Here is a 26,150-nt window from a genome sequence, read left to right as displayed (position 1 = left end):
GAAGGGGATTGACAAATATGAGAAATGGAGAAACTAGAAACACCAACCAGGCTAGTGTATCCAAGGGATGGTGGACTAGTAGTGGACAACTTGTGGGCTGTACACCTTCCTTTATACTTAAAATCATCAGGGAATTGCCAATACCGATACCAAATTACCAAATAGTGTTTTTATTTTGTTTGTTTGTTGTTGTTGTTGTTTTTTTGGTGAATTTGTGAGGGTATGGTAGGTGGCGAAGGAGGGAATTTTCATATTATGTCATCGTTGTTACCGACAACAATATTATCAGTATAAGGCAATGGTTTCTAAACTCTCTTGAGTCAAGAAATTTTTGGAGTCTCTGATGAGACAGATGGACTCTAGGAAAATTTTCATGTGCATCTTTCCCCCACCCCCACTATTTGATTATAAATCAAAGGATTCACAGACTACCTGAAGCCTCTCTAGAGACAAAGCAATCCAATGGACCTCAGGTTAAGAGACCTGGCTATAAAGTAGCAAGTGAATTTTCTGTTTACAGTCTGTTTTGCTTTTCTTTGTTTGTTTTTGTTTTATTTTCAGTGGGATTGTTCTCATGGGTCAAAAAAGTCATAAAGGGTCTGGCATTGTGCTAGGAATGTCCTCAAACCTTAATGCTTCTAGTCATTTTAGTAATACTAGTGGCTAAGGGAGTTTGTTGTTGTTTATATAAAACTGGTAAGAAGAAAGACTCCTGGCCAGGCACAGTGACTCACACCCATAATCCCAGCACTTTGGGAGGCTGAGGGTGGTGCATCACTTGAGGCCAGTAGATCAAGACCAGCCTGGGCAACATGGCAAAACCGTGTCTCTACTAAAAATACAAAAATTTGCCAGGCATGGTGGTGTGTGCCTCTAGTCCCAACTACTCCGGAGGCTGAGGCATGAGAATCGCTTACCCCCGGGAAGTGGAGGTTGCAGTGAGCTGAGATTGCACCACTGCACTCCAGCCTGGGCAACAGAGCAAAACTCTGTCTCAAAAAAAAAAAAAGGCTCCCAGATTTTAGTAGTCACTATATACTCTGTTGGTTACTACAACACAGATTGTAAATATCTTCTAACATTCTGTCTCTTAGGAATTTTACTTTCTCAAAAAATAGACTGTTCAATGTTTTTAAACCATGTTTAATTCACAAATACAAAAAAGTACATCCTGATCACTGTGTATGTTTAGGGCTCCCAAATCTATAGCTCTATCTTAAGTTCTTTATAATAATGTCAGACTGTTCTACTGACATTATTACAAAGGTCTGCCGAAAAAATCCACCTGGATATTCCAATAGACTACTCACTCATAAAATATCCAAAAATGAGTCAGTCTCCTCCATAATCATATTCCAGGAGTCTGCTCCATCTCCAGGCTCCCTCTGTTGGTAATTGGCACCATTAGCCTCTTGCTGGCCACCAGGCCAGGCTCTGCCAATGCTTAAGGGCCCTGCACAGGTTTCACCCCTTCTGATATTATTATACTTCCCTGGCACTGTGATGCCTTTCTCATCTCATTTGGAGGAGAGTGAGGGCTGGCGAGAGAAAATCCAAACCACTGTTTGATATTTTTGAATTGTTGCTATTATTACTACCATTATTAGTTTTCAAACAAGCACATTTGTGGTGATCTTCTTAGCATTCTAATATCTTCCTATTGAAATGAATACAAATTGAAACTCCTTATCGTAACATACTTGATCCCATAGGATTTGGACCCTATGTTTCTAAGATTATCTTTTGTCCCTTACCAGCTTCCAGCCACAGAGGCCTTAGTGCTCTTTCCTTTCCTTTCCTTTCCTTTCCTTTTTCCTTTCCTTTCCTTTCCTTTCCTTTTCCTTTCCTTTCCTTTTCTTGCTTGCTCTGTCACCCAGGCTGGAGTGCACTGGTGTGATGTTGGCTCACTGCAACCTCTCCCTCCCAGGGTCAAACAATTTTCCGACGTCAGCCTCCCGAGTAGTTGGGATTACAGGTGCGTGCCACCACACCCAGTTAATTTTTGTATTTTTAGTAGAGATGGGGTTTCACCATGTTGGCCAGGCTGGTCTCAAACTCTTGACCTCAGGTGATCTGCACACCTCGGCCTCTTAAATTGTTGGGATTACAGGAGTGAGCCACCGTGCCTGGCCAAGTGAAGGTTTCATTAGGGAACCATTGACAACTCAATGCCTTTCACCACAGAGCTAAATTTATCTTTTAGGTGATAAATGCACTGCTCAGCCCCATCCTGGAGGGGCTCACTCAGCAGAGAGGAGGAATGATCACTCCTAGGATACTCTCTCATCTAGGGTAACTTACAATGTGTCAGAGCACCCCTGAACCCAAGGCATGTGTATGTGTGTATATATTTTTTAAGACAAAGAGTTTTGCTATTGAAGTATTCAACCTGGAGGAACAACGAAAAAGCCTAAGTCTCATTGAGATGAGACAAATATCCAAAAATGTTCTTTTCTAGGTCATTAGAATTTCCATTTCTGACCTATAAAAGAGGTGCATATATCTATATTTTCTCTTGTATCATTTATAATAATAGCTGTTTAACTTTGATAACACCTGTAACCAATTTTCAGGATGTGAGCTGTTTCTAGAACATAAAAAATACTGATATTCTTTAAGTAAACTAAGTGCATAAATGGTTCAAGTGCTAAAATTCAGGGCTTCTATGTGTATGATGCATACTGATATTTGAAGCAATTTTACAGAAGTGCATATAATTGAAAAAGTAGCTTTATTTGGGTAAAATCAAAGTATTTATTAGTAAAGTCCTCTGAAATGCTCATATAAAAAGTAACTAGAGATACATAAAATATCATTATTGTTATTATCATCATTAATAGATAGCCTGGTACTTTAATGATTTTCTTGAAGTTTCCTTATTGGAATTAACTTGTTGGTCTTGATTGCAATTAGCATTACAGACTGCTGAGTCATGCTAATTCTCAGATCAAAAAGAAAGCAAACCAAGCAACACCAAACCAGAGAGCTTTTTAAAAGGATCAAATTTTCCATGCCTCAAGGATAATTTCGTATTTGTTTATACATATACCCTTTTATATCAATTAATATCCTAGAAGTAAAGATTGTTCATATCAGAGTAAAACAGAAATTTTGCTAGATCTCATGATACAAGATAACTCTAGGTATTTGTAGGTAATGGCCATGAGTTTAGACTCATTTAAATTGAATTTCAGCAAATTATGCCCAAAGAAATGATATGATCTTATTCAAAGTCAGAAAACTCAGTGACTCTGAAATTGGTTCTTTGGAGTAGATCCATATGGTCAGTTAATACAATTTGATGCTTATCTGATTGGTGTTCTGGAAAACAAAGTTGGTTTTTCTGCAAAGAAAAAAACAAATTCCAAAGAGTCACATAGTTTTTTATTTTCATTACATGTTGACATTTTGCTCCACTTTCTATCTTTTTGTGGGCATACACATTTTGAATGATGACATGGTCAGATAAAGTGATAGTTTCCCTGAAAGAATGATTCCACCTCCAAAGGAAAAATTCAACTCAGAAAGAAAGGAAATGGTCAACAATACATAGCAGAAAATACCACTTTCAAAGCAAAATTCTTAGTTACTAAAAAAAAAGAAAAAGAAAGAAAAAAATCCTATTAGTTACACAATGATAAGATTAGTTTAGGAGAAGTATCATGTAATTGCAGAAAATATTACAAGCCATTTTTCATGAGTTTCCTTGTTAACAGGTCTTGGATGGATGATTTTACTACTCAGATGCTCAATTACAAGTCTCAGCAACTGAAACTCAATAGAAAAAGACTCATGGGGAGTGGAGCACATTAATAAAATAAAACTGCAGATTAAATCATGTTTTAGGTGGGAAAAAACATCTTTTATTTAAACTGTTTTATAAAACTTTCAAAAATTGATAATTTAAGAATCCAGGGCTGGGCTCAGTGGCTCATGCCTGTAATCCCAGAACTTTGGGAGGCCGAGGCAGGCAGATCACTTGAGGTTGAGTTTGAGACCAGCCTGGCCAACATGGTGAAACCCGGTCTCTATTAAAAATACAAAAATTAGCCGGGTGTGGTGGCAAGCGCCTGTAATCCCGGCTACTCGGGAGGCTGAGGCAGGAGAATTGCATGAAGCTGGGAGGCGGAGATTGCAGTGAGCCAAGACTGCGCCACCAGATTCCAGCCTGGTTAACAAGAGCGAAACTCTGTCTCAAAAAAAAAATAGAATCCAAATGTATTTAAGGATCATTATTTAAATAATAAAATTGATGTGTAAGACTGTAGAACTAAAATGGCAGTGCTTTGCAAATTGAAATATTCTGATGTATTCTTCAGAGCTTGCAAGTTCTATGAGAACTTATTTACTTAGTTTTTTCTCATTTTACTGAATTAAAAAATGTACATGTTTCTTATGCCAAATCACCTAAGATTGCTATATAGATTCAGGGTCTCTATTTGTGTTGCTGTTGCATCAATGCTGAGAGATCATCAAAGAAGTTAGTATTTAACTTCTAATATCCTTGGCCCAAACTAATGTCAAAATATTTGTCCTAAGGTAGCCATTGAGATGAGTTCCTTTTGCAAGTATAATGATAGAACTTTCCGTTTGCAGCAAGAATGTGCAACAGAAAAACTATTTAATTGACTAAGACTTTAATTCCTTATTTAAAAATTTAGACTTTGGTCTGACACCATAAAAATGAATTTGGGAACTTACTGTTATGGAGTAATGAAGAAAATTTAGGAGTGGACTTACTATGTAAATAAATAAACTATTTGTGGTATGTGAAGGCCAAATGATATTATGGAGATGGTTTTATCATAATTGGCTAGAGAGAAGTAGTGGGACTTTGGAGCCTTCCCTTGTCACAGAGAAGTGCAGACACTGAAGTGAAAAGAGCCCCACCCAAAGCAGGAGGTAGGATACTCATGATATTCAGGCTATGAGGAAATATCAGCTAGGGATCTTGCCTTTATATGTGTAACAAGGCATTTTAGAAAAGTGCAACAGCAATAAATGCAAAAGTAAATATAAGAATTTTTTTTAATTTAGTGATTTTTTTACATTATTATATTTTGGGATTCACTATTGAATTTTATTGATAATGGACTGATGTAAAAATAAGTTAATTATCAAACTTTTCTCTTTTGAAACTGATTGTACAACACTGAAGTTTGAGGAAAAGTGATATAGGGAAATTCAATTTAATTTAGATTCACTCTTGGACAAACTGTAAAAGTTGCTTGAAATATACAAATAAGCAAACCTAGATTTCTTCCCTCCCTCCTCTCTCCCTTCTTCTCCCTTCTTCTGTTCTCTCTCTCTTTCTATTTGCTCCTCCTCCGCTTTCTTTTTCTCCTCCCTGTATCCTCTTCTGAAAGTTGAGAATGGCAAGATAACAACCCCGTTTTAAATTCTGGATAATACAGATGCTTATTTAGCAAGCTAAGAAAATTTCTAACACAAATATAGAATACATTTTATTTTTTCTTATATGTTCTGATTTAAAGGATCAAGAATGGTGTGAGTTTCAGGACATTTGGGCCACCTTATTTTTTCACTGACTTAGATTTTAGTTATGTGAAGACACAGTAAGTTGATATGCAATTACAGTTCATTACTCTTCAAAGATCCAGATGTTGCTGCAATAACTTCCACTGGAAGACTTAACTCTTTAAAGAGCTAAATTTAGCTCAATGAATAATGTTTGAGATGACACTGTGTACAAGACACTGTACTAGAACCCTGGGATAACAAGATAAACCAGAGGTTGTTTCAGCCACTGAGCAACTTAAAATCTGATATGGAGGCTACATATATTTTCCATTAAAATTTCAAAAAATATATTTGTGTGTTTAATGTTATGCTACTATTGTTTAATCACTTAAAATCTTTTCAGTCTTTTTTACTAGAGTTCAGAGCTTAGGAGAAATACATTTCTATTCTACTAGTTTCACAGCATGAGAGACGTGGCATCATTATTACATATGATATTTTTTGAATGGTGAAAATATCCTCAGACTGGGACTCCTGGATAAAGTGAAAGTAAAATAATTAAAAAGTAAAACTGTGATGAAAGAGGTTTGAATTCAACACAGGCTTATTAGCTAGTGTTGAATGACAAATGATAACAACGTTGTGTCCTTTCCAGGGCTGGTAGCAGGAGGTAGGAAAGTGCTGAGCCCAGGTGAGAGCATTAAAGGTCCAGGCAACCATGGACGGTGAGAGTCACTCAAGAGGTTTTCCTGAAACTTCTTTCATCTCTGCATCAAAAATAAATAAGTAAACCCAAATGGCACAGATATAAAAAAAATTAAAAGAACAAAACTATAAATAAAACCTTAAAATAACATGGTCTTTAATTATTTTACTTTGATTTTAAAGAAGGATGCTCAATATTCATGGAAAGAGGAGTATATAACTCACATTTAACACATGATATTGTAAAATGGTTATTTCAGAGGCACAAAACCAAATCAAACCAAAGAACCACTTTCCTGCTACTTTTACTTATGCATGTGATAGAATGTGAAGAAGGGCAAGGACACTTGTAGGGCAGAGTGAAAGTAATGGGCCTACCATACCATATTCTCTTTTTCTTTTCCTTCCTTCCTTCTTTCCTTCCTTCCTTCCTTCCTTCCTTCCTTCCTTCCTTCCTTCCTTTCTTTCTTTCTTTCTTCCTTCCTTCCTTCCTTTCTTTCTTTCTTTCTTTTTCTTCCTTTCTTCCTTTCTTTATTTTTTTGACACAGTCTCCCTATGTCACCCAGGCTGGAATGCAGTGGTGGAATTATGGCAATCTTGAACTCTTGCCTCAGCCTCCCGAGTAGCTGGGACTACAGGCATGCACCACCATGCCTAGCTAATTTTTTGTTTTGTTTTTGTTTTTGTAAAGGTGGGGTCTCATTATGTTGCCCAAGTCCTTGGTCTTCAAGGACTTGGTCTTGAAGTCCTTGGCTCCAGTGATCTTCCTTCCTCAGGCTCCTGAAATGCTGGGAGTATAGGTGTGAGCCACCACACCCGGCCCTGTAAAATTTTTAGATTTGAGTCTGTAAAGTGTGTCTTGATGGATACTAGCATCATGGGAAAAAAGTCTGGGTTCAAATAAGTTTGAAAAACTTTGGGCTCAAGAAAGCTAAGCAGACTTGTTTCCTGCAGGACTTCTTTGAGACTTTAACATGTGGCTGTGCGGTGTAATTCCCGCAGTGTAATTCTCCTGGAGGTGACCATGATGTGCAGCATCCCAGAAATGCTTTTGGAAGAGCTCACGGGGAAATCAGGTCCTTGGGACAAGTTTTAGAAAATCTTATGCTAGTATTGAGCATATGAGAAATGCAATTATTTTTCTTTATTTTGAAAGAAATGAATGTATCTCCTATGGGTTCATCATGGAGCTGAGCACTTGATGTGTTGCCTCATTGTATCCTAATCTCTGTGATGTAAGTGATATTATTCTTTCCCTGCCACATCCCTCTCTACTCTCCCCTTCCCAACTTGTAGATTAGAATCCTGAGGATCTGAGAGGGTAAATATATTGTCTTAGTAAACTTGTAAGATTTAGGGTGGCATTAAAATTACTCATAGCTTCTTAAAAGCTTGAATATTGGAAAACTTGAATTGCAATTGAAGACAAGGTGAATGTGAAATGGATTTAATCACATACTAGGGTCATTGCTTAATTCAAGGGACACCGCTGTGTGAGACTTTGGTAGTGCAGTGAAGATGTGGCCGCTTCTTAGGAACTTAAGGTGTGGTAGGAAAGGCAAACCAGACCCTTAAACAACTCATTTCAATGAAATATGGTAAATGATTAAGAAAAGCACACAAATCTCTTTGCATTGGATCATGATATTCTCTCTCCTTAAAGTCTATAGTGAACCAGAGTCCTCATTCCCACCCTTCACACACCATGAGCATCAAGACTGAATTCCAATGCATGTTCCCTGTGAAACATTTTCTGGGCACCCCAGTCTCCTTCTTTGTTTAGAATTAATTGCCCTCTACACTATGCTTCCATGGCACTTTCCTTTTCCTCCATCAAAACTCTTATTTTCAAAGTCTGAATTGCATTATAATTTGTGGTCTATCTGTTTTATCTTCCTCCCAAATTGATGGTCTCTTTGGAGATGACATTGTCTTAGATGTTCTTATATCCACCACTAGCCAAACCAGTGCTTTGCTGAAATACAGTAGGTCCTCATTACATGTTTTTGTTTGTTTGATTGGCTGCTTCTTTGTTTTTTGAAATAAAATAAACTTTTTTTAAAGTTAAATTTTACCATTTTTTTTTTAATCATTAATAACCTGAACTGTAGCATCAATAAAATGCTTTGAGGCAAAAAAGAGTAAATGTCCTTTCAGGACTTTTATTTATTTATTTATTTATTTATTTATCTAATCTTCCATTGTTTCATCATTAAGTTACAGAATTCACAGAAAAGTCAGAAGGAGTAAGGCATAAACTATCTGGATCATCAGAAAACCCATAAAAGTCTTCTCATGAACTAATAATCTAGTTAGTTTCCCAGGTGATTTTAGCAATTACAGAGATAAAATGGAATATTAGAAGGAAGTTCCCTATAAGCCATTAGTACCTGGCTTTTTAGAGCTCTTTAGTGGTAGAAAGTTCCAGGACCATCTAAGTCAAGCCTGGGGAAAATAGGATTATTTTGGTCAGCAATAATTACATCATGAAGAATATAAGTATTTACTTTTGTCAAATTTTGTCCACACTTTGTAAGATATTTAAATATATAAAAAGACCATCATTATCTGTTTATGATTTGAAATTAGTTGGTTAATTAATAAAAAGGAGTTGAAGTAGAGTCACGGCCGTACTTCATATAATTCTTGAACATTTAGGGTAGATGGAAAGCCTAATTATTTGTTTTTAAGTGATCAGTTTTTGAAGTGTAAATCTGTTATAAATCTCATATGTTTTAGTTTTTAAAACTAGTTGACAAACAACTAAATAAACTAAATATCTCAGGGTAGTTACAGCAACAAATATATACATTTAGATATATAATCAAATATATTATATATAAATATATAATCAGTCCCTTTAAAAAAAAATAGGGACTGGAAATGTTTGTCAAACCTGTAACAATTTTGGATTTACTTAAGCCAAATTTTAAATCTAGATATTCTCTGAGAGAATGATTTAAAGCAGGGATAAGCAGTTTTTCTGTGAAGAGTCAGATATTAGATACAGGCTTTGTAGACCACATAGTCTCTAGAGCAGCTATTTAACTCTGCCATTATAGCACATGGACAACCAGAAACTAGAAGTAAATGTAGACCTGGCTGTATTAAAAAAAAAAAAAAAAAAAACAAAAAAAAAATTTATAAAAGCAGGTAGTGAACCTGATTTAAAACATCAATACTGCTATACATCAATATCACCTGTTGGAAATGACAGAAAGTAGGAGTGGACATCTGTTGTTTTATATGCCCAAAACAACAGTTCCCTTCTAGGAAATGCTCACTCCACACTCACACTATGATGCTGGAGTTTGAACATTTTCTTTCTCCTGACTAAGAGGGTCTTCCTTTCATTAGGCCTAAACTGCCATGAGTTTTATTTCTGTTTCTTGCTCCCAGGAGGTACTACTAGTACTAGTGAAAAGCAACCACTGAGTTAGCGATGAGGCTGGAAAGGATCAGGGGCACAGTGGTCACCCTTTTGACTTACTTGGTTTGACTCAGCTGAACACTCCAAATGTTTGTCTCAGGCCCTCGAATGAGGCTTCCTGATGTTGCACAATGCATTGAGGCAGATGAGTCTCTCAAATGGAGGTGATTGTCAATGGGCAATCATGTTCCCCAGGTAGAAGCCTTCAAAGGGCTATTCGGGTAACACCACCTTTAGAGAGACATTTGGTGTGCTTTGCCTATGTACAAACCATAGGCTGTGAACTGGGCTTGAACATGTCTCCACATTGTGCTGAAAGATACACCAGCTTGGCCATTCTCCAAGTGTTGTAAACATCCCCATTCCTCTGGGATGCTTTTGTAAAGAAGAATATTTTGTGTCTCATAATAGTCATTGGTCCCCTTTCACAATTCTGAGCAGCATGGTCTTTGGAAAAAGTTCAGCAGAAATGAATGGGAGACACTCCAAATAGGCCTGTGTCTTCTTGTCACTTGGATCATTGTCTGCTCTTGACTGCTGTGAGACTCTTTCCCATCCTCTTTCCTGCAGCTGGTATATTGCTGGTGTATTTCTGTTTAAAATGGAGTGTTGAGCAACTTGAATCTCTTCCTGATTTCAGAGGAATGCTATCACTGGGTTATGGGGACTGGGTGGGTCCCAAATAAGATATTACTGGTCAACATTTGCTGATTTCTAAGTGCATACAGCTCAGCATGTTGCACATTTATTGAAACAACTCTGCAGCTTGTCAAGTTGCAATTAAGTTCATGTTGATTATTTCACTGGGCACTTACACTGAAAACAAAACTGTGGGCTGATGGGACAGAAACAAGTGACTAATGTGCATCCAACATGAGGATAACTAAAGACAAGTCAAAAATAAAAGCTGGAAAGAGCTCTAATTATTTGTAGGTTCTACTGTATGGTTATTTAAACATGCTCTGTTTAATGAGATCTGTCAATCATAATTGGTTTAGTGGTTAAACAAAAGAAATGACATCTCTACTTCATTGAACCTGAATATGACTGCACCACATCATAACAAATGATGATTTATTAGGGAATTAGCAAGTGTAAATATGAAGGTGTGCTATTTTATTTAATCCTCACAATAGTCCTCTTAGGTCAACACTGACTCCATTTTGTGATGAGGAAAACTGAGGTTTAGAGAGGTCAAATAATAAGCCTATGGTTACACTGGTGGTGAGAGAGCCAGCACCAAAATCCAGGTCAGTCTGATTCCAAAGCCTATGTAGGCTGTAGACAATCAATAGAGGCACCAGAAATAATGCCTATTGCCTGAGAAGAATAGAGTATCACTAAATTACTGACCTTTTCTAATGAGGACCATCTAAGACTAAGTTTACCCTATTCTGGTGTCATGAAGTTTGCATGAATACATTTGCTGAATACATTTGTAAACATAAAATACACAGCTTATCTGAGAACCGTAAATTTATGTTTTATCATCTAGAGCAATAAATGTAAAAAGCTCTCCTCAGTAAATTCTCTCTCCTTTCCTTGCTCCTCCTTGGGGACATCTGGCCATGTCTGGAGACACTTTTAGTTGTTACAAGTGGGTGGGGGCTGCTACTGGCATCTCATGTGTAGAGGTCAGGATGCTGTTAAACATCCGACAACACACAGAACAGCCCTTTCCCAATAACGCATTTTCTCCCTAAAATGTCAATAGTGCCAACTTTGAGCAACTCTATTCTAGACTGATCTGGGAATTCACGGCAAAACAGTGGAAAGACTGAGAACTGGACCAAGCAGGACTACGCATCTCATATCTATAGAGAACGTGATCCTATCTCTAGCAGCAATCACACATTACCCCCTTTAACACATGTCTCCAGCAGAACTGGTTTGTCATGAAAATATTGTTAAAAAGGTAAACTGATATCAAAGTGGAGTTTCAGCCTTTCAGAGACGAGAACATTGGCAGCCACGTTCTCTTTCTTACTCTATGTTCTGGAACTGCTGTTAGCAGCCATGATTGTTGTTGTTGTTGTTGTTTTCTCTCTCTCTCTTTCACTGAACATCTCTTTTCCAAAAAATGGCAACTTTCAAACTGTCTCTTCTTTTGAAACACAGCATATGCTTGTTTAAATGCTCCATGTGGCCAGAGCTCCAAACATAGGGCTTTTCACATTTGTTTCTCATCATTTTTGACAATTAGCCTCCCTTATTTCAATAAACATCTCACTCTTAAAGAGTAGTTCTTAAGTGCCATTTATCTTTTCCTGGGTGGAGTAAAGATTTCCCATGAATAAGCATTTCACTTTTCTTTTTTTTTTTTTCCAAAATGTTTTTCCAAGTGTTTAGCTCTGTGAACAAACCTACAGGGCAGACAAAAAAGGATGTCGTGAGAGTTGAATGTCTAATTCTTTAGTTTCCACATTAAGGAAAGCACCCTGCCTCTGAGAACGGTCATGACTTAACACTGAGGATACAGTCTAGCGTCAATACAGGCAAATAACATTCTTGTTGGGCAGTTACCCAGAATACACAATATTTTAACATATTTTTATGAATACTTGATTTTAGTGGCCTTTCACTGCATTAACAATTTCAGAACTGGAAGAAAAAATAAGAGAAAGTTGAAATAATTGTAAGTTTTATTGGAAACAAACATTGACTGGTGTACTGTTTCTTGTAGGGACCAAGCCACTGAATCAAATAACATCATCATTACTAAAGCCAGAAAAAGTATAGAAACATATGATTATTTAACTGAGTTATAAAACTCATGTTTTGGGTCACCTGGACATGGAAATTATGGAATTACATGAAGGTCATGGAATTAACAAATTAGGGGACTCCTGCATTGGTGTTTGAGATACTGCTTATAAAGCAGAAGAAAATTGGTTTACCAAGAGACATTAAAAATACTTAAGGCCTACACATATAAGATCAAGCCATAGTCTTCCTACTTCAGTCTACCTTCATCAAACCCAGACAAAACAATGAAATCCACTCTTTCTACTTCCTAATTATTCACTGTCCCCGTCACAGAAGCATTTTTTGTGTTTATATTCCTTGACAAAAAAAAAAGTCTTCAATTCAAGACATAATGTTACCTTGACCTTATTATGAATGGGCACACAAAGCAAAATTTGCCTATGGTGGGCCCCCAAGTTGGCCCTGACATTATCAAGTGAGTGAAATGCCTTTAAGTTTATTAGCTTGGAGGGCAATTGGTTTAGACTGAACAGTAATCTTTTTTTGACCCCATTGCCCTGGCTGAGAAACAGATTTTCTATAATTTGTGTTGTTTTCCCCTACCAAATCAAGAAGAGAGAGTGTGTGTGTGTGTGTGTGTGTATGTGTGTGTGTATAAATGTATAATTAATTATTATGAAATGTGTAATCAATCATATGATATTTAGTTAAACACAGACAAGAAGTATAATATGTATCAAGGCTGAACTTACATATTCTCCAATATACTTCTCACTTTAAAACTGATTAACTTCCCCAGTCTACCTTATAAAGTTTCATTCTTTTCCTATTCATCTGCAATCAAAAGGAGGAGACTGAAGCACAGATCTAATCCTTTTACCTCTATTACACTGTGAACTTTACAAGGAGGTATTTTATAGTTTGGGTTTCTTGGGGTGAGATTTTATCAGTTTGTACAGCAGCTGCTCCTCCCAGGAGAAATTAAGTCTTCAGACTTCTGGTTGGCAGAGTCTTTGAGTCCTCTGCTGTGCTCCCCTTGGGGGAGGGAATTGTCTCAGGTTGATCTACAGTGACTTCTGTCACTGAGCAGTGCACTACTGTTCCAGGAGAAACTTGCCAGTTGGCAGCCAGACATGAGTGGTTTGGACAATTAGCAGGCTTCTGTTCAGCCCTTGGTCTTACTGACTATTGTAACTGCAGAGCAAGCATGTTACCTGGATGAGGTAGAAATTCAGGCATGTGAAGTAACTGTCCAGGATCCAATGACAACATCATGGCGGGCCAGGGGCAGTGCTTTAGTCCTCTAGTTCAATCTCCATAAGTCCTCCAAACATACCAAATACACAGAAAATTTAAGTCAAAACAAAGAGTAGGCTCACTATGCTTACAAATCAAAACAAATACGTGTCCCCTTCCAAACAGATTTTTGCCTATAAGCCCTTCTTACACAGGAGTGTGGAAATTGCCTATGCCAATGGTCTAAGAGGGAATATTCCTCAGAATAAAAAATAAATAAATTATGGTTGGTTTTCAACTTGTTAACTGATATTTTTCTGGTAACATTGAGTCTTCTCGTATTGTATAGCTCCTGAACAAAACACTTCACAAAAGTGAAAAATCTACAGAAGTTTTACAGCCTCTGGGATTAAAGGAAGCTGAGCAAATACTTGTCTGGAGATATCTTGGATAACCAAAAAGGGCATTTAGGTTTAAAATAAGTTATTAATAGATGGTTGGCAAGTATGTAGAAAAAGAAGAAGTGATGTTTAGAAATTGCGTGGATTCACTGAAAACAAATCCCACCAGGAAAACATAATTTCCTATTTAAATAAAATATGTAAAGTGATAGATAAAAATGCTACAGGTACAGTGTTTTATTTTGGTAGGACATTTGATAGAGTTTCAGTTAAGGGGGCTGTTGAATCATGAAATGATCGCTGCACTTAGAAAAGCTACCTACTCTCCCACTTACCCGTTCTAAAAGCATTGATAAGTCATGTAGCTTTTCTGAAACTAAATTTTGTTGTTACGATGAAATAGAGATATTATTTGTGTATTTTCAACCTCATTTCAAAATTAGTGAATGCTTGATGGCAATGTTACGCACTGTGGCCAGGATGAAACTCCAGTCAGATGGACTCACAGTGAAATACAGAACTAGGCTCAAGGACTGGTGGCCAATGGATCAATGTCAACTTTATGTACAGGTTTTAGTGGATTTCCTATACAACTCTAAATTTTATGCTGTTTAACATATTATTGATACATTTTGTAGAGATGTACCAGTGATCATTTTTAAAGCTGTACAAAAATATGGAAGGATAACTTCCAAATATAGAATCAAATTATCAAGTATTTTATAGCTATAAAGCTAGGCTTACAACACAATGCCCGTTTCATGACACATAGTCATACGGCTCTATCTAGATTACAAAATACCAGTAACATTATAACAGGATGGAAGCTGACAATAGCAGTTCAGAGGAAATAGCACTGAAGAATTTAAGCAAATATAAGCCAAGTGGAAGAAAAATTCAACTGATTTTAGGAGCTCTTTTCTTCCTCCACTTGTGCAAATATTCCACTAATTTCTTTTTTTATTATTATTATACTTTAAGTTTCAGGGTACATGTGCACAACACACAGGTTTGTCACATATGTATGCATGTGCCATGTTGGTATGCTGGACCCAATGACTCGTATTTAACATTAGGTATATCTCCTAATGCTATCCCTCCCCCCACCCCACAACAGGCCCCGGTATGTGATGTTCCCCTTCCTGTGTCCCTGTGTTCTCATTGTTCAATTCCCACCTATGAGTGAGAACATGCGGTGTTTGGTTTTTTGTCCTTGCGATAGTTTGCTGAGAATGATAGTTTCCAGCTTCATCCATGTCCCTACAAAGGACACTAACTCATCATTTTTTATGGCTGCATAGTATTCCATGGTGTATATGTGCCACATTTTCTTAATCCAGTCTATCATTGCTGGACATTGGGGTTGGTTCCAAGTCTTTGCTATTGTGAATAGTGCCACAATAAACATACATGTGCATGTGTCTTTATAGCAGCATGTTATATAATCCTTTGGGTATATACCCAGTAATGGGATGGCTGGGTCAAATGGTATTTCTAGTTCTAGATCCCTGAGGAATCGCCACACTGACTTCCACAATGGTTGAACTAGTTTACAATCCCACTAACAGTGTAAAAGTGTTCCTATTTCTCCACATCCTCTCCAGCACCTGTTTTTTCCTGACTTTTTAATGATAGCCGTTCTAACTGGTGTGGGATGGTATCTAATTTCCACTAATTTCAATTAAACAAACTGTCATTGAATTTTATCAGTCTTTGCCCTTGAGATACTCACACCTAACTAGGAGTAACTACACTCCTATGTGAGCTGTGCTGTGATAAAAGTGTGTAAGAGGGAATGTTGGAGCTGAGAATAGAACACAGCAAACAAGACTTTTACTCAGGTGTGTACACGTGTAGGTGTGTGTGTACTGGTACAGGTCAGTGCAAGCAAAATATTGAGGCAAGACTATTCAGGGTTGGGTCCTGAGAAACTAACTGGAGTTATTCGGCTGAACCACATGGGGAAGGGCATCAGAGAGAGAGAGAGAGAGAGAGAAAGTCATGGCATGAGAGTGCATGACATGTGTTAGGAGTATTGAAAAGTTTTGTATGGCCAAAGCATAGATTTCTGTGTATGTCTGGGCTAGGTTATGAAAAACTCTTAATATAATAAACTGTTTGAACTCCATCTTGCAGGTGATGGAAAAAATATCTCAGATTTTAAATTGGGGACATCATCGGTTTTGTGTTTGAGAAAAACAACTAGGGCTTTGTGCCGCAATGACTGAAGTTGGAAACAGGGAAATCTGCTAAGAAATAAGTTAGTCTGGAGTCTTCAGTTGTAATCTAAAATGATCTATTTTGAGCATTGTAAAGAATTGATTGGCTTCTATAACCAAGAACACCGGTAAACTGGCCTTAATGACTCTGTAAGAAGCCGTGCCATTTGGAGTTTCTTGTCCATTTCTTATTTCTATTTCTTTCTATGTTAGCTTACTTTCCTGATGCAACATTCTTTATTAGGCAAAATCTGTGATTATAGGCAGCTGTCTAGACAGTTTAAACAATTTCCTCTAAAGCTCTGTTAGCAAGCCTTGAGTTGTATTTCAATCCATAAAAAAATCACAAGGTCAAGGGGTCAAGGGATGGGATGTTTTGTGTTTTGATAGGCTTGGGGCTCACCTGTCTTTTCAATACCATTTCCAACTTCTTTTTTTGTTGTTGTTTTTTTTTTGTTTTTGAGTCTCGCTCTGTCGCCCAGGCTGGAGTGCAATGGCGCGATCTCGGCTCACTGCAACCTCCGCCTCCCGGGTTCACGCCATTCTCCTGCCTCAGCTTCCAGAGTAGCTGGGACTACAGGCGCCCGCCACCACGCCTGGCTAATTTTTTGTATTTTTAGTAGAGACGGGGTTTCACCGTGTTAGCCAGGATGGTCTCAATCTCCTGACTTTGTGATCCGCCCGCCTCGGCCTCCCAAAGTGCTGGGATTACAGGCATGAGCCACCGCGCCCAGCCCCAACTTCTTAATTGATAACAAAACCCTGAGTTCCTGTAGAGATGTTGGAAACCAAACTTCATACAATTGATCATGATTAATTTTAGGTAAGCATTACAATCTGGTTCTTTATTTTCTCAGGTTTGTGTTTTGTTTTTTGTTTTTTTGTTTTTTTTGCAACTGGAGCTATCCTTGAAACCCACTTACTTCCAATGAGATTCTAAGGAAAATGTGTTGCACAAGTTTCTAAGACACCATTTTCTCTCTTGATAGAGGAGGTTGGATTTGGTTGCAGGCCCTCTTTCTCCCTTCTCCTTTTCTTCTTTCCATTAGAACAGATATAATATCTTGAGATGTAGAAGCCAACTAGTACCATGAGTTAATACATATGTAGGAAATTCCAAAGGAATTGCAAAGACATAGGCCCTAATTTTTTGAGCCACTATAGCCAATGTGAGCAACTACCTCAGTCTTGTTATATGACAAAATCTCTTTTTTGCTTAAGCTATTGTTAGACAGTTTTTGATTATTTTTAGGTAAATATCTTTCTAAGGGTTACAATACTTCTAGCCAAAATAAGATGGTCATGGAGATGAAGTCAAAATTGAAATTGGCAACTACTATTCAGAGCATATGTCCAGTAGGATGGGGGAGAAGAATCAGCTTCCTTCAAAGGACAAAGTGGGTGTAGCACAGAGACAGTCACGGTAGGAATCACTGTAAATGGGGCAAAACCCCAGTGTGAATTTACTGTAGACATATTTGGAAGAATCACTGCCTTAGCTCAAGAACTTTAAAAAGGGATGGTGGCAATGGGACTAGAGAGAAAAGAGAGTGTATGAGAGTCATAATAGAGGAAAAACTCAAAGGGACCTCATTCATTTTAGGTTTACAGTGGCTTAGTGCTAAAGAACACCCTTAAGTAGAGAACAATAATGGCTAAAACCTATAAACAGGTGAATTTTTGGTCAGCAGTGATAGAAGTATAGAATTAAACTCAAGGAATTGTAAAGGACTCGATATTTACTTATCTATCTTTTTCTATCATCATCATCATTTACCATCTAGCTTATTACGTATCAAGTTAATAATCTATTCTTTCTTCAAACCTTGCTTTTAACAAGATACAAATAATTCACAAAGAAGTGTGCATAATGATTAGTTAAAGGAAAAAGAACTGTGCACAAAACATGCCTGGCATGAAGTTTGGTATACCTGCTTGGGTGGTCCACTAACTGCTGGTCCAGTCATTGAATGAGGAATGAAGAAAAGGGGTTCCTCTTAAATGCTAACAGATAACTAGGAATTGAATCCCTTATAATGTTCACAGTATGTCTACGCTATAAAAGCAAACCAGATACCTACAAGAAGCACAACTATTTCTGATGTGCAACCAGAGAGGTTTCTCCTAGGATCCTCAGAAACACTATCATGCAAATATACTTACAGTCAATCTGGGACAGGTTTTATGGAAGTATTTCTCATCATATCCTTCAGTATCGGATGATGGTATAATTTCAAGTAAAATTCAATGTAAGCTTTCCTCTGGGTTTGGAGCCAGGTAAATTAACAGTCCTGCCCTACTCCATCATGGTCAAGTATGTCTGGGATGCTATGTTCACTTCTGGGAACTTGATTTTATAAAAGACAATAGCCAATTGTGCAGCAGTCTGTACAGACTATATTCTTAATAGGCGCTTGTTGAATAAATAAATGATTAAATAAATGCATGAATGGTTGCAGAAACTGGACATATCTTACTGTACAAGAGAGACTTCTTGTTCCTTTCAAATAGCTTGTAGTCTAGTTACAGCGACAAAGTACAAAACTCACAGGAAATAGGAACATATACAAATAAAAATAGGAAAATGTACAACAATGAAAGCAGTATCTTATGGTGGTAACATATTGTTTGGTAAATTCTATCCATCTATCTCTCTCTCTGTCATCTATCTGTCTATCTATCTATCTATCTATCTATCTATCTATCTAACAAAACAACGAGTTTTAGAAATAAATGTTTGCTAAATAAATTTGTGAAAAATGTAGAACATAACAGTATTTATTTTGATATTTCATTATAGTATGTGATAGAAGAGGGAACAACAGAAAAACCAAATGGGAAAAGCAGAACAGGCAGAGATGAAGCTAGACCTAAAGTCTCCAAATGTATGAAAAATTACAGATTATGTAGGTCATTAATAAATGAGTAAAACATAAAGCAAGCTTCCAGCATTTGTGAAGAATGACTCTTGGAAACAGATAGGATGCAAATGCGGTATGAGTTTATGTATGTAGCTGATCCTGAGCCAGGAGTAGATTCCAAGCATAGCCACAGAGTTTGTTGCACATGTGAATGTCCTGGAAAATCCAGCCCTAATTCTATTTCCCCAAGTTTCTCAGCCTCTGACTAAAATTTTCTTGGAAACGTAAATATTCAGAATACTGCAGAAATCAGAGCAATTTATAGGGTTGTTTTTCTAAAGAGAAATGTTTTAATCATTGTAGCATATCAGTTTAGTATTCCACAAGAATTGTTCACCATATTCTAAATAAAATTCTAATAGTATTAAGAATCATTTGCCTTTCTTCTAAAGCATTTTAATAGTTTCTACCTTACTCAAACCCACAGTTTATTTTACAGGGAAAGAAAACAGAAAGAAAATGAAAAGAGCCAGGCATTAAGGGAGTTAAACTGAAGAGTCCAGCCACAAAATTCCAAGTATTTTAATGGCTATTCTTGGTTTTCCTTGGGTTTTGAAGAAAAATTTGCTACCTTTGCAATTTGAAATCACATTAGATTGCAGATTCTATTATATTTAGAATCAGAGATTCACAAAGCCTTTAGGTGAGAGGAAGCTTTGGAAATCCCACCCGCAAAGAAATATTTTTCACTGGCTAGCTGCCAGTCGCTTATCCAACCTCCAGCCAAGCCCTTCCAGTGATAAGTACCTCATTACTGCACAAGTTAGTCCACTCCACTGTTGAATGTATCTGATGGCAAAAAAAAATTCCTCTTTAAAAAATTCAAGTGCTATTCCCCTTTTCAGCCTGTGAATATTTGTAAGATTGTATTTCCATTAAAACTCAAATTATGATGGCTTTGAGTCCCTATGAACCCTTGCGAGAAAGTCTCTTTTCAGATCATTTCTCAGGTACTTTCCGTCCTGCCCAGAGTGCTGTTTTACACACGCATCCCTGCGGATGTCACCCTGCTCTTCACCCTGGCCGTCTTGTCAACCTGCCGTGATACTGGCTGGAACTCTGACAGTTCTCGTAAGATGGCTGCTCTGCCAGGCACAGCTGGCTGTGACTTAGAGCCACACTTTGGAGCTTCTGAGCTTCCTTTTGCTTCTATTGTTAGCAAAGAACAAAATTTTCATGACATTCTCTATAGCAGAGGCTGTAACTTTCATTGAGATTTGTCAAAGGCTTGAGATCTTTTGCTATTAGACATGGTTTCCCTCAAAGCCTGCAGGCCATGGGACTCTCACATGGCACCCCCCTCTATAACCCCAAGCTTTTTCCATGCAGCAGGGTCCATTTACTCTCACTAAACAGTGTCCTTCAGTCACCAAATTGCAGGGAAAAAAAAATTACCCTTCACACCAATCTCAGGCCTGCATAGCTCTATCCACAAACCTGCCTTCTTCTATATAATTATCCTGTGAGATCCAAGAACAATTATGGTAATATTTGCAGTAGCTCAGCATTAGTAATTATTTCCTATAGTACAGGTAGTTCAGTTTCAGACAATGTTAAGTAAAGGTCATTCTATTAGGAAAGGATCTTGTTGCAACTAACAGAAAACAACTGTGGCAAACTTAAACAGGAAATAAATTTGTGTGGAAGGAAATAGGTAGCTTCCAAAATCAGGCTCAGAAAATAGTGACCTGCAGAGGTTACACAGTATGGAGCAGCTCAGGCCCAGCTGCAGCCACGGTCTGGTCAGGAAGCTGTGCCTGGCACAGCCACCTCTGGACACTTATGCCAGTCATTACTGCCAGACTGTATGTTTCCTTTACTGCCAAACCGTAAATAAAGGTTTGAAGTTTGCATGACAATGAAAGTATATTTTTGCTGTCTTATACAGAAGCCACTAGCATGTGGTTACTGAGCACTTGAAATATGGCTAGTGTGTCTGAAGAAAATAATTTCTAATTTTATTTAGTATTAATTTAAATGAATTTAAATAGCCTCATGTGATTATTAACTATAATATGAGACAACTCATCTCTAATCTATCAAGACTTTTGTTTTGCAATTTTCAGTCAAAATTTTTCCAGGAAGCCACTTTTCCAGGTGTAAAAAGTGCCACCTATACTTACATTTCTTGTCTCCTAGATCTCTATATCTGGTCTGTGGGAGAGAGAACACTGTAGAAGTCATTGGTTCAGTATATATAGCATCCTCTCCAAAAGCATTACGCAACAACCACTGGACTAAGATGGCTTTAATAGGCCTTTCCTTTATTTGACAAGGCCAGAGCCCCTGAGTGATGGGGTCATTATAAGATCAGTGGGTCCTTCCATGTCCATAGGGATTCAGTTGAGTTTTATGACACTGAAGCCAGACGTTTTAGGTTAGAATATTGGCTTTGCCAATTGCTTAAGGTTCAGTGACCTTAAGTAAGTCATTTATGCCTAAGTCATTTATGCCTCAGTGTTCTCATCTATAACAAGGTTATGATGAAAGTACCTAACTCAAAATGTAGACAAATTTATATAAAGCACAGAAGAGCATCTGGCATGTAGTAAGCTCTCAGTGAATATTGGCTTTTAATGTCATCACTGCTACCGGCACCCAGATGATTTTGTAATAGAAGATCCAATGCATACTCATCAGTTTTCCTGTGAAAACAGGAATAGCTATGTCTACAAAATTACTATGAGTCTTAATATAGACTTAAAAAGTTAAAGATGCCAAAAGACGTTGTTAACTCCAATGACCTGACTCTAGGAAAGACAGCTGTTACCTTATTAGATAGTTGAGAATCTATTTAAAAATCTCACCTTCTAGAAATAAGTAATAAGTTGTTTGATGATAAAACTTCTACTTAGTATGTGAAATAAGAAAAAAATTAGAAGTTTTCAGATTTAGAATAGAGAGTGGAAACACACACAATGACGGAAATAGTGCCAGTGAAAGTAATTTGTGCTAACTCTAAAAAGCACATTAGTGGCTTCAAAAATTATTCCTGTCATTATATTGAGGGTTTCTATTTTTTATAAAAACAGAAACCAAAAATGCAGAAAAGAACTCCAGCACTCAGATTAATACATGGAATACCACAACGAAGAAAGAAACCATGTTCGTCGTGCATTGAGGCGTGTTTTCATTCTTGAACTTTACTTGGACCTCACTGTGGGCCTTCAGCAGTCAGCACGTAGCACTATACAGTCCTGTCTTCTGTTTTAGACAAGTTTCTTTTTTCTGCTTTGCAAAAAAAAAAAGAAGAAGAAGAAATGTAAAGAAAATACACAACAACAATAACACTAATCCCTCAACAATAATTTCTTCTCTAAAAATAGTTCAAGAAGAAAAATAAAAGGATCTTGCTGTATATTTTTTGTATCTACATTGAATTATCTAGTCTTCATAATTTTCCACCTGGTTTTAAAAACAAACATCACGATTTTAGTTCTCTATCATGTTATAAGCAACAAATGAAAGAGTTATGACTTATCCACAGGAAAAAAAACAACAACCTGGAGAACTCACTTCATATGAGATCAATAATGTTGCCCTCATGCACATGTGTATATAAATTTTGCAAGTCTTTTTTACAGATGTTTCTCAAATGCCACTAGCTCATAGAAAATAACAAATCCTCTAGTTTTCTAGTAACCAAAATCAATAAGACATGGAATCTTCATCAGTCAAGAGTCAAGTGTTTTGAAGTTTTCATACATGTGTTTAAACCTAAACACACGTATTGCATAGTATTACTAGCAAATTGGATATATTAAGGTTTACAACTTCATTGATGCAACTAAACCGTTTTATGCAATTTTTAGGGTGATAGAAATCTAGTAATAAAAAGTGACATCTAAACTGAGCCTTTACTTTTTTTGTTATGAATTTCCTAAAATAATATGATCTTTTATATATATTTTTAAATAGGATGTGTGTCTTGAGTTGACTTTCTGATAGTAAAAATGAGTTTTCCTCAATACATGTGCCTAAAGGTTCCATGAATGATAGCACACATTTGTGAGACAGCTGGCCAAGGTAAGAGGGATTTATGTTCATGCAAAGGCAATATGTTCAAATCAGGATGAACCTGCAAGTTCACACTAGCACCACATTTTACCCAACCATATGGATAAATCTGAATCTGAAATGCTTATATTTACTTAGATTTTCCACAATCCTTTTTTGAAAATGAAAATCCAGAAAAATCTACCAATTCACCCAGAATTCTTCACTTTGACATGGCAACTACTAGAATCAACAAGAAGTGCTATAGGTAGAGGTCAATTTGTCCTTGTCTGAGAAGACAAACAGTCAAAGGACATAGTGGTAAAGAAACTAAGGAGCCCTCGTTTCTCTATCTTCTTATGTTGAAGTGCAACTTGATCTCTTCCCATTTCACTCTGTATTAGAGACATCATGTTGTTTATGTCATTAGGATATCTTTCAAAGACAGTCGGCAGTGAGGTGAGACCACAGCAACCAGTGGTTCTTCTTCCTATCAATTTCTTCAGATATAAACCCTAAATACAAACCTTACAAAGAAATCTCTTGTTAACTTGCCCTTTCAATTTACTTACAAATCTCTGCTTCTTCCTTCCTCGATCCTGTTTTTCACCAACACTTCAAGAGCTAGAACAATCTCTTGTTACTGAGGGAAGAGATTGACATGCTATTCAAATGAGTTACTATTCACTGATGAATAAGCGATGATGCTGAGTTGCATGATGAACTCAGCAATCAGTGAAGGTTACTGGGCTCATTTCCTTTTGTTTTGGGAATAATAAGAGTACATTATCAAGGAGAATTACATAAACATATATTCTATTAAAACTCCAGGGGCCTGGTAGAGTTCCAACCAACAGAGAATTTTCTGAATAAACCATAACCTTGGGGCCCGAGAGGACCAAGTTCAAGCTTTCAAAACCACACAATCAGGCTCTCTTTTAAAGAGATGCTTATGTAATGTTTTAACGATTATTTGGGGAGTGAAAGTTTTAGCTGGTTAAGTGGCTATTTTCTTTGTAACACTACCAATAGACTATTTACCTAAATGTCTTATTGACTAATTCCTCTTTTTTCATATCTCAAGATTTAGAGACACATACTAACACAAATACATGCTAGGCATGTAATTTGGTATGGTATCAACGTCATATTTGAGTGTGAATAGCTAATTTTGGCAATCATTTTGCAACCTGATCATTAGTGATTTCTTAGGATTTTTTTTTCTTTTTTGACAAGTTCTCACTTTGCCACCCAGGCTGGAGTGCAGCGGCGCAATCTCGGCTCACTGGAGCCTCAACCTCCTGGGCTCAAGTGATCATCTCACCTCAGTCCCCCGAGTAGCTGGGACTATAGGCCTGTGCCACCACTCCCAGCTAATATTTTGTATTATTTTGTAGAGATGGGGTTTTACCATGTTGCTCAGGCTGGTCTTGAACTTCTGAGCTCAAGCGATCCACCCACCTCGGCCTTCCAAAGTGCTAGGATTACAAGCGTGAGCCACCGCGCAGGCTGCATACGGATTTTTTATTTTTAACACAGGCATTTAATCTCCAGTTTAACAATTACCTATTCTTGGGTAGGAATGAACCCCAGTGTAGCCCTTCAGAACACAATTGTAAGTATCTGTGATATTCCTATTCCAAAAATATCCTCCTATTCTAAAGGAAAATATGGTCGAAATATTAAATCCATTCTTTAGAAGGTCACCTGACGTTTACTCTTCATTTACCTTCTCCTCCCATGAAAACCCCCTGTGCCTACTGCCCCATGCTGGGGACCTTTAGACAAAAGCATGGTGGTGAATCAAACTTGCAGTTCAAACCCTGAAAGAGACTTTATTAAAATGGACAACAGATGTGAACAAAGAAAAGAAATAGAACAAAGATGTGAACTCCATTCATGAGGATATTTGCAAACACAGAGCATGCAGGTTTTTGTTATTTTTAACTTTCATCAATGCAACCTTCTTGGTGGAGGAGGAAATAACGCTGAAAAATAAAAAAGGAGGGAGTATGCAATTATGGAAGAGCAAGTCTTGCATCTGTGGAGTGGAATGGATTTAAAAGAAGACAACTCCGCATACATTTTGAGCATCTTATTTGTGTAGACACTGTTGGAGATGCTGATGGCACAGGCAGGAAAACATGCCATGATCTCCACCTTCAGAAGCCCAGGGTTCAGGGGAGAAATCCAAATTACAAAATAACTGTAATAAATGCCAAATGCAAAAATTCAGAAATACAAATTTTTCATTATATATGTTGATACAAACCATTGATATACTTTTCAAGAAATATGAATTGTTTTCATAATTAAATAATAAACTGAGCAAACTGTAGCTGTTGCATAAAAATTTAAACAATTTGGAAACAAAACAAGTAATTGTTGGCTTTTACTTTTTATGCTATCCTTGTGCTGGAGAATCTGAATGAAGCAGTTCCGTAGAAGAAGCAGAGGAGGCCACAGATAGTAAATTTGGAGCCTGTGATTTTCAGTACTTTGCTGGATTGCTACTTACAGTCATTTCTTACAACTTTAAACTTGGCCATGTCTCTTATTCCTTACTGACCAATTAACATTCACACCACAAGTTCTAATGTCTTTTATTTGCTATTTGGCATTCCCAAACCTCACACATTCATACTGCTTAGTCCAAGCTTCACAATTCTTTTGGTGCAATTTGGAGATTTCTATTTAAAAACATAGTGGGGTTATTGGGTACGTGTTCACATAGCTTTTATTTTTTAATACAGTGTTAAGGTCAGGACAACTTTCAGCTAAGTCTCAAAATGGCCTTATAACAATGGAGAATGAAGAGAATAACAACACTTATTGTTTTCTGTTGGCTATTAAGCAGATATCTGAAAACTTCAGATGAAGAACTTTACCTTCAGTTTTCTATAAACTGAGATAGTAGAAGAAAATGGAGAAAATTATTGGGTTCTTCCTTACTTTAAAAGCTTACTTTTCATTTTAAGAAACATCAACTGGTTTAACAATAAGTACTGTTTATTTTAGAACTTTGAAAACATTCTAAGGTCTATGGGATAATTTT

At 37.1% G+C, this 26,150-nt stretch overlaps 1 long non-coding RNA gene across 1 annotated transcript in view; it reads left to right on the top strand.

Annotated features, from left to right (window-relative positions):
* LOC134739748 (uncharacterized) overlaps positions 1-24,969 on the top strand; it is a 42,627-nt gene extending 17,658 nt beyond the window's left edge. The window contains exon 2 of the long non-coding RNA XR_010126762.1: positions 22,132-24,969. This is a non-coding gene — a long non-coding RNA (uncharacterized LOC134739748). The remainder of the gene's footprint in view (positions 1-22,131) is intronic.
* Positions 24,970-26,150: the final 1,181 nt, after the last annotated feature.

The sequence above is a fragment of the Pongo pygmaeus genome, chromosome 5, assembly GCF_028885625.2.
Source record: "Pongo pygmaeus isolate AG05252 chromosome 5, NHGRI_mPonPyg2-v2.0_pri, whole genome shotgun sequence".
Classification (NCBI taxonomy): domain Eukaryota; kingdom Metazoa; phylum Chordata; class Mammalia; order Primates; family Hominidae; genus Pongo; species Pongo pygmaeus.
The sequence above is the reverse complement of the archived record's forward strand: the minus strand, read 5'-3'. Positions and strand labels throughout refer to the sequence as shown.